At 42.4% G+C, this 12157-nt stretch overlaps 1 pseudogene; it reads left to right on the top strand.

Moving 5' to 3' along the window:
- The first annotated feature begins 10410 nt into the window (after positions 1-10410).
- LOC125367211 lies at positions 10411-11134 on the top strand (annotated as a pseudogene).
- Positions 11135-12157: the final 1023 nt, after the last annotated feature.

Below are 12157 nucleotides of genomic sequence, written 5' to 3'. Positions count from 1 at the left end.
ACTGTACAGAGCTGGCAGATCCATGTTTGATATAGTGTTACTTAGGGCTTCGGCTCCCTTGCTAATCCTGTGTGTTGGATCTGTCTCTTGGAGAGAGTGGAGTATTAAAATCTCCCACTATGACTGTATTTGGGTCTATCTTATTCTGTAATTCTGAAAGAATTTGTTTGACATATTTCGGGCCTCTTTTGCTCAGTGAGTATAAATTTATCACGGTGATATCTTGTTCCTGGGTTTTATCCTCTATTAATTTGTAGTGTCCTTCTTTCATCTTTTTGAACTAATTTTAATGAGAAGTCTAGCTTGTCTGAAATCAGGATGGCTACCCCTGCCTGTTTGGTAGGTGTGGTTGCTTGGAAGATCTTGCTCCATCCTTTCATTTGGAGCCTGTTTCTGTCTTTGCTGTAAGATGGTGTCTTGAAGACAACAGATGGCTCTATTTTGTCTGCAAATCTACTCTGCCAATCCTTTCCTTTTTATCAGTGAGTTCAGCCCGTTTACATTTATAGAGATCATGGATAGGTGTGTTGTTGTTTTTTTTCCCTTCCATTTTCCTGTTAGGCTGGGTTTTGCTTCTTTCCTTTCCTTCCTTTCTTGTGTTTCTTAAGCTGCTTTTCCTATTGGGCTCTGGCTATTGTAATTTCTACCTGTTTCTGTTTGGAGGTCCTGTACATTTTCTGTTGGGTGGGTTTCTCCTCTTAGAATTCTCTGTAAGGCTGTTTTCTTGTTCACATATTCCTTTAGTTTCTCTTTGCTATGGAAAGATTTGGTTTTTCCCTCGAAAGTAAATTCTAATTTTGCTGGGTATTTAAGTCTGGGTTAGCAGTTGTTGGCCTGCAGGACTTGGATATTGTTCTTCCAGGCTCTTCATGCATTGTAAGTTTGTGTGGAGAGGTCTACCCATGATTCTGATCTTTTTTCCATTGTAGTATTCCTCTTTCTTTGTTTTGATTGCATTCAGAATATACTCCTTGTTGAAATTTGAGGCCTTTACTCTGAGGTATCTGGGGGTTTTTCTTCTAGGGTCCTGTCTGCTAGGTGTTCTATATGCTTCTGTTTGGGGATGAGGTTTTCCCTTTTGTGACTGGGGAAATTCTCTGCAATAATTCTGTTGAATGTGTGTTGTATACCCCTGCTGATACTCCTCTCCTTCCTCTACTCTGATTATACACAGATTATATCTCTTCTCCCTGTCCTCTATCTCCTGGGTTAGTCTGCCCTCGAGTTTGACAGTTTCTTGAAGTGCGATAATCTTCTGGTCCTTATCAGCTGAATCATCATCCAAAGAGAGACACGAGATTCAAGATGATCAATTGCTGATCATCTTTTTTTTTTTTTTTTTTTTTTTTTGGCTAGTCCTGGAGATTGGACTCAGGGCCTGAGCACTGTCCCTGGCTTCTTTTTGCTCAAGGCTAGCACTCTGCCACTTGAGCCACAGTGCCACTTCTGGCCATTTTCTGTATATGTGGTGCTCGGGAATTGAACCCAGGGCCTCATGTATATGAGGCAAGCACTCTTGCCACTAGGCCATATCGCCAGCCCTTGCTGATCATCTTGATGTGGCTTTGATTGTGGTTTGCATTGAGGCAAGTGAGCTGTTTATGGTTGCCCAATCAGCTCTCAGTGTGGTAATTTCTTCTTTTAATGAGTTGTATTTTGATTCCATTTTTTCATGCATTTTGTTTCTCAGGATGTTAAGGTCTTTACATGAGGAGTAGACTGTATCAATTTTTGCTTCCATTTCTTTCTTGACTTCCTGAAGATCCTTCAAAACTTCCATTCTAAATTCCTGGAATTGTTTTTGAATTTGTTCTTGAGGATTCAATCATTTCTGCTATGTTAGCCTCAGGTGATATTTTATTCTCGATCTCCTCTTCGGTCGTACTGTTTTGGAGCTGGTGACTTGGCTTGACCTTTCATAAAATTTGTAATATTTATTTGTGATTTACACATCTGGCATGAAGATGTTAGGCATTCTTGATTTCCATTTGTACTTACTTTCAGGGGCCTTTAGGTGGCAGCCTTGGCTTGGCTTTGTGCTGGTTCTTGCTGGTCCTCCACTGGGGACTTGTTTGTATCCTGAGTTCTGCTGTTGAACCTTGCTGCCCTATGGGTCAATGTGACCATCTCAGTTGTTGCCAACGCAGTTACCCTCGCCACAGTTAGGGGTGGGTAGGTTCTGTGGCTTTCTCTGTGGATCCGTGCTAAGCTGTCATGCTGTCCTGACCCTTGTGAGCCGCTGTTGGGTGTTCATGTGTCACTGATTTGGCGTAACATGGAGACTTTTCCCTTTTTTGTTTCTTTCCCTGCTAGTTGCTGTGGATCAGGAGTGCTGGCCTCTCAGAGTAAGTGTTGCTGCTGCTGGTGGCATGCCCACCTGTGTGGAGTGCGCCTATCAGAGCGGGTGTTGCCACTGATTGGCAGCTTGTCCACTTGTGCACTCCTGTGGAAGGGTTGGTGCAGGGCCCTACTGCTGGAGGGCTAGGATAGTGATACACACTGGCCTTCTGAGGGTGCATGTGTGTAAGCTCTCCTGCTTCTTTTGGGGGTACGCTGTCCCAGATGGTTGGAGGGTACTTGTGCTCTCTCTCGATTCTGCTGTGGGGCGGTATGCATGGCCCCAAGCAGGTTCAAGTGTCTGGGTGGGGGTTGGTGCCCACAGTCTATCTGTGCCTCTGACCTGAGGGGTGTGTGTTCGGGCCCAGGTGACCCTGTAGGGCTGGTATTGCACACGAGCATGAGTGCATCTGTTGTTCAAAGAGTCTGTGCAAACTGGAAAGCCTCAAGAAGAGGTCAAATGACCACCAGTCCCTGGGTCCCTGCTGGGGGGGGGGGGACTGGTGTATACAGATTCAGGCACCCCAGCTGGGGCTTTAGGGGATGCTGGCCTATTGTGTCTCCCCAGAAACTTTGTTGGGAGTTGCTCTGCCCACTGGTAGCTCCTGTGTTCTTCCAGGAGATGTAGAGACCTAGTACCACCAGATATGGGGCTCTTGTGTGCCCTCAGGGCCAGAAGGGGAGAAAGGGAGCTCTAGATTCTTTGTCCCCTAGCAATGAGGTCCATGTCAAGTTTTGGGTCTCTGCCAGAGCTCATCTCCCATTTGTACCTGTGTCCTAATCTTGCTTGCTTGAACAGCTGATTGTTGTAACCTTGTTATTTGCCTTTATAAGCCCTGTGTAATCACAGCTCGGGGCTCCCTCCTAACCTCAGCTATGTCGGTGGGTAGGACGAGGCCCGAGTTGCAGCTTGCTTAAATAAAGCCTTGCCTTGCTTTTGCATTTCGGAATGTCTGAGTCTCGGTGGTCTTCTTGGTGGTGGTTTCGCGACTTGGCACAACACATCTAACTGGCCCATCTCTAGGGTCACCTTGTTCCCTTCCCATTGGGTCTTCTCACCCTTATATCTCTGCAACAGGATACTTCCAGCAAGAACACTTGGAGGGCAAGCTGTCCTACTCATCTGCATCTCTGACTCCTTGCACAGTACAGAGTCAATGGAAATATTTTTATGTTGCTCTGCACACTGTGTATGTGTAGTTAGCATTTTAATACTGAATCACTAACCACGAGATCTTAACCATTCACTTCTGTTAAGACATTCTAGTTTTTTTTTCTTATTGAGTATAATAAATAATTAGTTCATTTTTCTCTTTCTGGATTACATGGATACACTCCTCCACTAGTAAGAGAATTGTTGTACAGCTGACTCCATCGTGATTAGGGAAACATGGTAGGAAATGTTGGGGGGAATAGAGCTGACTCCACCTTGATTATTAGGTCAACCTGACCCCAAAATTCTTCTTCTGTCAATGGCTTGCTTGTTATTTGCTCTACCCCCAACTTTCCTCCCCCACTGTGTGTGAACATGATCCTGACCATGTGATCCTGACCACGTCAAACTTTACCCTTAAGAACTTCCAAATAGCAGCCACTAGAGTCAAGGAGGTCAGCAAACAAAGCTTGGTATGGTTTAGATATAAAGCATGCTTCCTTCCTTTCTGCTACCCCCAAGCCTCCACCCCCAAACAAAGGCTCATGTATTAAAGGGCTTGGTCCAGAGTTGGTAGATCCAATCATTGAGACTGGCTTAAAAGGGCTCTGACTTAATAGATTAATCTGATGCATTCATATTTTTTTTTCTGCTAGTCCTGGTGCTTAATTGGAGATAAAAGTTTTACATACTTTCTTGCCCTGCCTGGCTTCATGAACTACAATCTTCAGATCTCTGCCTTTGAGAAGCTAGATTACAGGGCATGAGCCACTGGCACCCAACTGATTTCATGCTTTGAGTGGAATATTAGGAAGTGATAGAAAGTTTCAGGAGTACAGTTGAACAGAATAATTCCCTAGGGAATATTCTTAGGCACTATTTCCTGTCTTGTGCTCCTTCTTATGCAGTTCTTGGAAGCTTTCAGTTGAGCAAGGCCACTCTACTATACCATCTCCACCATGATGTTCTGCCTTTCCACATGCCCACAGCAATGGAATCAGACTACAATGGACTGAAACATGAGCCAAAAGAAGCTTACTTCTTTAAAGTGTTTTTCTTACCCTTTTGTCACAGCAAATAAAGCTTAACACAAAACTTTTGGAGAGAATTAGGGGACCCGTTAATCTTGGCATTTCCATGCTCGAAAAAGAACTACTATAGGTATCAACTCACTGCTCTATAGTTGTACTGTTCTATTCTCATATTGATGACCATCTATTAATCCAATTCACAAGCACAAAGACATAAAGCCAATGACTACAACAAGAACATCACTGTAGTAAAAGAGGAATTTTTCTGTAAATCACGTCTATTATTTATCCCATAGTCAGAAGGAATTTGAGGATGTTCATTTGTTTCATAGACTTAATTCCAAGCATCACATTCAAAGTTCCTCTTATACTGGTGGCTTGAGATTAATTTAAATAATGTAGTAATGTTTCAAAGGATTAAATTTACAATGAAACACAGAGTGGGGAAATATTTGTTAAGGGAACAATGGTTGAGGGAACAGAGACCTAAGGCAGAAGTGACCAGCAATAGCTACATGTTAGAAATACCAGAGGGGCTTTAAAATAGCACCAATGCCCACATTCTACCAGAGACTAATTTATTTAGTCTGGGTAGGGTCTGCTCCCTGGGAATTATTTCAAAAAATTCTTTAAGCAACTTTAATATGCAGTCAGGCCCAAAACTATTGAGTTAGAAGTGGAACTTGTGCATGCTTGTCTCTTGCACTCAACAAAACTCTGTCAACAAGATATCTTAGGCTATGTCAACCCCATATTTCTAACTCTTCCTGGGCAACTGAGATGTTTTCTACCATAAGACACAACATTTTAGCAAAACTAAGGTGTACTCCCTACCTTACTATGAAACTGTAACCCCTTTGTGCATCACTTTGATAATAAAGAATTAATTATTTAAAAAAAAGAAAACTAAAGGACTACTTGATAGCTCTCTACAATACCAAGTAAGAGTGTACAGAAGGTTGTAAAGTGCATGGGATTCTTAAAACACCTACAACTACAACCATTTATTGCAATACTTTCTGTAGCTTACTCTCACAGTCTGAATGTCCATGACACAGAACACACATAAATTTCCCTTGGCAAGATTGGCTTTAGAAGACAAACATATCTTGAACTCCATGTTAAGTAGAGTTGTCAGGATTGTTGGCAATGCCTGGCTATTCCATCCTACAACCAACACTGCACCAGAAGAGTGGGCAGTTAATGCTTTGAAGGGAAACCAAGAGCTCTGTTCTGAATTATCTAACTCCAGAAATAACAGCACTGGGAGGTGAAGCTATGTAAGAATTTGTAGGATAGCCTTTACAATCATACTATCTACCTTTTAAAGTATATAAATTCATAAATGAGTCTTACTGTCTGCCTCCATGTGCAGTCTTTTTTTTTTTTTTTGGCCAGTCCTGGGCCATGAACTCAGGGCCTGAGCACTGTAGCTGGCTTCTTTTTTGCTCAAGGCTAGCACCCTGCCACTTGAGCCACAGCGCCACTTCTGGCCATTTTCTGTATATGTGGTGCTGAGGAATCGAACCCAGGGCCTCATGTATACGAGGCAAGCACTCTTGCCACTAGGCCATATTCCCAGCCCCCCCCATGTGCAGTCTTTGACAGAGAAAGTTTTCATCTGATATCTACTAACAGAATTAAGTTGATTTTTTAACTAATTCAGAATATAATCTTAACTCAGAAAATAATCTTTAATAATTTAAACATATGTAACCCTTTCGAGGAAAGCAGGAAGGGAAATGCCAGGCAAGTTTAACTCCACTAAGTAGTAGAACAAATGAACTTCACATTAGTATGAAAGTTTGAAACTAACCAGCTAGACCACGACAAAGATTTTCAGAGACCCTATTTCTTATCCTTAGCCTTGTTACTTTTGATTAGAAGAGATGGAAACATGGCTAAGACATGAAAGAAAGTATCAGCAGAAGGCTACCTGAAAATAGAAAGCAGTTTCATTGAAAAAGTTTTTTTCGCTGGCCATTTAGAACTTTCAAGTTCCTAAACAGAACAGACTTGGGCACTCAAAACTGCTCTGAAAAGATAGCTAGTTCCAACAATTTTCTTCCCTCTTGACAAGAGAGCTCTTTAACACATGCCAGCAGGCTGTATATATTTCATTTCAGTAGGGTTTCCTTGTAGGCAGCGGCAGTCCTGCTGCAGTGATGGTATGGTGAGCTCACCACAAGGCAGCAGGCCAACCTCAAGCTCCAGTACACTTCAAATATAGATACAATCACATGCCCAGCATCTGAGCCAGTGAACTCTATATCAATAACAGCGCCACTGTCATCTCCAACACAGAGCTCTGGGCTGCCACTGGAGACCAAGAAATGGTTCAGGTCAGAACCCTATCATACCCAGTACCTAGGAGACTACTGAGCCTTACATAGCTTTAATGATGCCTTCTTACAGAGTCACTGGGTAACTATACAGGAAAAAAAATAAGACAGAGCAACAAAATCATCTCCTTCATCCTGCCCTCCTTCCTAACAGCAAGCAGATTTACAGCCAATACTCTGCATGCATAAACAAAGGCATAAACAAATTCATATAACTTTTGTCTGAAATGCTTCAGGGTCTAATACTTTAAAAGTATAGCTATTGGCGCTGGGAATATGGCCTAGTGGCAAGAGTGCTTGCCTCATATACATGAGGCCCTTGGTTCGATTCCTCAGCACCAAATATACAGAAAATAGCCAGAAGTGATGCTGTGGCTCAAGTGGCAGAGTGCTCGCTTTGAGAAAAAAAGAAGCCAGGGACAGTGCTCAGGCCCGTTCACAGCCTAGGACTGGCCAAAAATAAATAAATAAAAGTATATCTATTAAACAAAATGGGTAAAAGCAGTAAGGATTTTTTTTTTTTTTGCTATTGCTAGAAATGGCTCCGGATGACACATCCTCCTATGTTTCACATAGGAATAAGGACACCAACTCAAAAGGAAGTCAAGGCAAGTAACTCTGCAGAAAGATGCTCCATGAGCCAAAAATCTGGCAAGCAGAGCGGAACAGGCAGGCTGCTCACTTTAACCCTTAATCCAGCAGGCACTTTCCCTCTGCTCATATTCACAACCTGCAGAATGATGTTGCTTAATTAATGGGATATAATTTAAATAATATTTAAGGAGCTTCTATTAGGATATTTTTTGCCAGTCCAGGAGTTTGAAATCAGGGCCTGGGCACTGGCTCTGAGCTTCTTTTGCTCAAAGCTAGCACTCTACAACTTGAGCCACAGCACCACTTCTGGCCTTTTCATTTTTTTTTCCCCAGTCCTAGGATTTTAATTCAGGGCCTGAGCACTGTCCCTGGCTTCTTTTTGCTCAAGGCTAGCACTCTGCCAACTTGAGCCACAGTGCCACTTTGGCCTTTTTCTATATATGTGTTGCTGAGGAATCAAACCCAGGGCTTCATGTATACGAGGCAAGCACTCTTGCCACTAGGCCATATTCCCAACCACACTTCTGGTCTTTTCTGGTAAATAGGTATACAGAAATATTGTTTGACATTTCTTAAGGGTGGCAGGCATTATCTGGCATCTGAGAAGTCTTAGTCTACATTTCTGACAACTAATACAGAAATGATGGTTATGATGATGTGACTTGAGAATGTAAAAATTAGGTATTTACTTAAAAAAAAAAAAAGCCTTGTATGCTTATATAGGCATTCTGCCATTAAACTTCAACTCTCCTCTTTTAATGCCATCTCAGCTGGAGTTCTGTCATCATGCTGGTTCCCTCTGTGAGAAAACATTTTACAGGAGACAAACTCAAAATAAATATATCTAAGGAATCACTCTTTTTGATAGGTGGTATTAAAGAAGATTCTTGGTGATATGTAAGCTTTTAAAATACTTAATAGCTCATTTAGATATAGAAACAAAATAGGTTTGTTGGGAGCAGAGCCAGCAGCTAATTGCATTCTGACCTCTGGCTGTGTTGCTATCACAAGGATATGCTAAGTGCAAGGACATTTGTTTACTAGTAACTCTGCCCCTACCCGGAATTGCTTTAATATGTCCACTGGAGTCCATTCCTATGATAATCAACTTCATCCTGTCTATACTGCCATCAGATGTTGCGAACTTCAAAGCATTTTTGTGTTCTTGAATTTTAGCAAACCTATGCCATTCCCTGGTTCCTAAACTGCATATAAGCTGGAAGTTAAGAATAAACGTGGCTGCAGTCTTTAGTTACAATCTCGAGCTGCAGACCTCCCGTAACCCATCTTTGCCTCTTGTATTTTTTCTCTTGTCTTGTATTTTTCCTTTTCTTTAATCCTCACCCCCCTCATTCAGGATTCCCTTTTCACTGCCGGCTGGCTCCGGCATAGGTTGAATAAACATATTATATTATTGGTTAGGTCAAGTCTGAGTAATCAGAGAATAAACGAAAGAAATACTAAAAGAAATTTTAAACAAAAATATTTGGAGATTATAAGGTTATGATATCAATCAAGAACAACATAGCACTGAAATTTAAGTTCAAGAGAACAGTTAGAAGTAATAAAAACAAAATTCATCTGGATTCCTAAAACTTTATAGACACATTAGCTTTTTTGTTGTTCAAGATGAGGCTTCAGTCACATAGGACAGCTGGCACTTGAAGGCTGGCTTCATTGGTAGTTATTCTGAACAGTTCTCTACTCAGGAGAGAAACTTTTTACTGTCACTGCACATGCCAATGTCCATCCTACTCCAACAAACTAGACAGGACTTCACTCAGTTCCCAGAAACTTCTTAACACCTCCACATGAGCTTGGAGTTTCTAACATTTCCTTCTCTACAATCCACATTTCAGCAAGTGTGCTCACACCACTCCCATGGTTTCATCCACACGGACACACTAAGCACTCTATGCTCTACACTGTGGGAGTAGATAAGATATCCAATTCTACCTGGATGCATTTCAACTCAAAATCATTCATTCTTCTCACTTAATGTTTGTTAGTGAAGAGAAATGATCTAAATCAATGTTTTCTTCCAAATCTTTTCCTCTGAGTATGTCTAATCACTAGTATGTCTACTAGTGGTTTTAAGTTCTTATCACCAATCCCAGACACTTTCAGCTCTCTACCTTTCAGAGACGCTCTCAATCTTTCAAGTCTCTTGTCCTCTATTCTATGCCTTGAAACAGATCCTTGGCTTCTCTCACATGGACGGGCCCTGAAGCCTCTTGATGCTCTCTATATTTTCTCTCTTCTATACTGAGTTTTTCCTGCAACTGTTTCAAGATTAATCTGTGTGTAGGATAAAAAAGCCAGTACCCCAAATCTCTTCTTGGAAGGGGCACTGTAGCTCAAAGTGGTAGAACACTAGCCTTGAGCTGAAAGGCTCAGAGAGAGTACCCAGAGTTTAAGCCCCACGACCGTATTTTGCGTATTTTGGGGGGACCAAAATACGTGGCCCCTCCGTGGGGGGACCACGGAGGAATAAACTCTGCCTGATTTCCATGCGTTTCCACTGCAACAGAGGACACAATGGTTTTCTGCTCCCAGATGGTGAATATGACACCAGATGTGGTGTTGAAAATGTCGTGGAGCTTTTCCAGTGTGCGTCTGGCAGCTGGGGCGCTTCAGGCTGGATCTCTTGCGACTGGGCCTCAGCTCCGAGCCCCTTCCCGGCCCACACCCACGCTGACTTCGGCTCTCGCCTCAGTTCCTGGCCAGCAGACGCACCCCCGAAGTTGTCTGGAAGCTTCTCGTTGGGTGGGCAGTGTGAGGGTCCCACCGCGGCGTGTCGTGGGTGCCGCCCAGCCCCGCGGTCCATCTGCCCATCCGGCTCCCCGGCCTCCCGCAGGGTTCTGGCAGGTGCTGCCCGTCTGGTCCGCTGGGCCTGGGCCTCACCCCCACAGCGGCGCTGCCGGACGCACGGGCAGGGTCCCCACCTGTGTCCCTCACGGACCACATCATGAGAAGCCTGCCGTACTTCTGTCAGGGGCAGGTGGTGCGTGGCTTCAGCTGCGGCTCCAAGCAGCTCGGCATTCCCATGGCTAATTTTCCTGAGCAAGTAGTAGACAATCTCCCAGCTGATGTATCCACCGGCATTTATTACGGTTGGGCCAGTGTTGGAAGCGGAGATGTTCACAAAATGGTGGTGAGCATTGGCTGGAACCCGTACTATAAGAACTTGAAAAAGTCCATGGAAACCCACATCATGCATACTTTTAAAGGAGACTTCTAAGGGGAAATCCTCAATGTAGCCATTGTTGGCTACCTCAGACCAGAAAAGAACTTCGATTCTTTAGAGTCACTCATTGTGGCAATTCAAGAGGATATTGAGGAAACTAAAAGACTACTGGATTCCCCAGAACACTTGAAACTCAAAGATGACAATTTTTTCCAGGTCTCTAAAGGCAAAATTATGAATGGTCACTGATGAGAGAAAAAAGTATCTTTTTTGTTTATTCTGTTCTCTAGTAGTTCACTGATCATAACTGTGCAGACCTATCCTGGTTTTGTTTGAAAGTCAGACATTTTCCTCTGGCTATGAATGAGTTCTGACATTACATGAAGTTGCCCTATTAATGTATGCTTCAATGCTAATGAAACCCACCATGCAGTAGCACTAAACAAATCAAGATTTTTAAATGTAATGTTGATGAAAGTGAACCACTAGAAGGATACTAAGTGTCTTATAATGGAAATAGAATGTACATACATATGGGTAAAAACACCAGCTTGCTAATTTTAAATGAGAATTACAGTTCCTCATTTTAGAATGCCGGTGTTGTGTATCTGTATAGCCTGTGCTGCTCAACAGAAGGCTTTAAAATTGAAATTTGATAATTTATTTTAAAGGAGGAATATCCAGAATGTATATTTTATATTGATAGTCATGTGTTACTGTAGACATGAAGGATTTTGTTTTCCTCTTTTTTTGTGTGAGGCTTGTTCATTGTACTCTGTACATGCCTCTATAGAACTGCCTCAGGTCTAAGTGGCCTAGTGTCCCTCTGCCTGTTGTTTTTTGGAAGACTCTAAAATGAATGGTTTTTATGCTGTGGGTCTTGCTTTTACGTTATATAATATTTCTTCTCTTATTTTTGATACTGGGGATTGAACCAGGGCCTCAAGTCTGCCAGGCAAGAGTTATACCACTTGCGCTATACTTGGCCCTCTTATACACCTGGGGCTTGCTTCTTTTTAAGAGCAGATATTCCTCCTTTAACATTGTTTTTCTTTTAACTTTGGTTCTTTTTCCATCCAGAGGTGATGAACTGTTTTCCAGCCAAGGGCCATTTGCATTTTTATCACATTCCAGGCCATATGAAATTATCCATACAGTTAGCTGTGCCTTGGACAGCTGAGGGAATACATATGTATCTGTCCTGTCATGCACTTGATGATTTGTGGGACTTCATATGGCCTGTGGCCTGGGGTTTCCCACTCTAACGAATGAGCATTTGTTTTTCTCAGAATATCCTGCCACTGTACACCTAATGGATTGGATCTGTCCATACTATTCTATTCCACATCTATATGAACAGTGGCTAAGTGCATATTTGTATTGGATTTTTAGAAAAAAGAAATTAGTTCATCTGTAGATGACCTCTGATCTAAAGTAACACATAGCATTGATGAGTATGTATCAGTTTGTTAAAGAATAAAAAAAATGCTTGTTTCCCCCCCCGAGGAAACTA

This window comes from Perognathus longimembris, chromosome 18 (assembly GCF_023159225.1).
Source record: "Perognathus longimembris pacificus isolate PPM17 chromosome 18, ASM2315922v1, whole genome shotgun sequence".
In the NCBI taxonomy this organism is placed as follows: domain Eukaryota; kingdom Metazoa; phylum Chordata; class Mammalia; order Rodentia; family Heteromyidae; genus Perognathus; species Perognathus longimembris.
The sequence above is the reverse complement of the archived record's forward strand: the minus strand, read 5'-3'. Positions and strand labels throughout refer to the sequence as shown.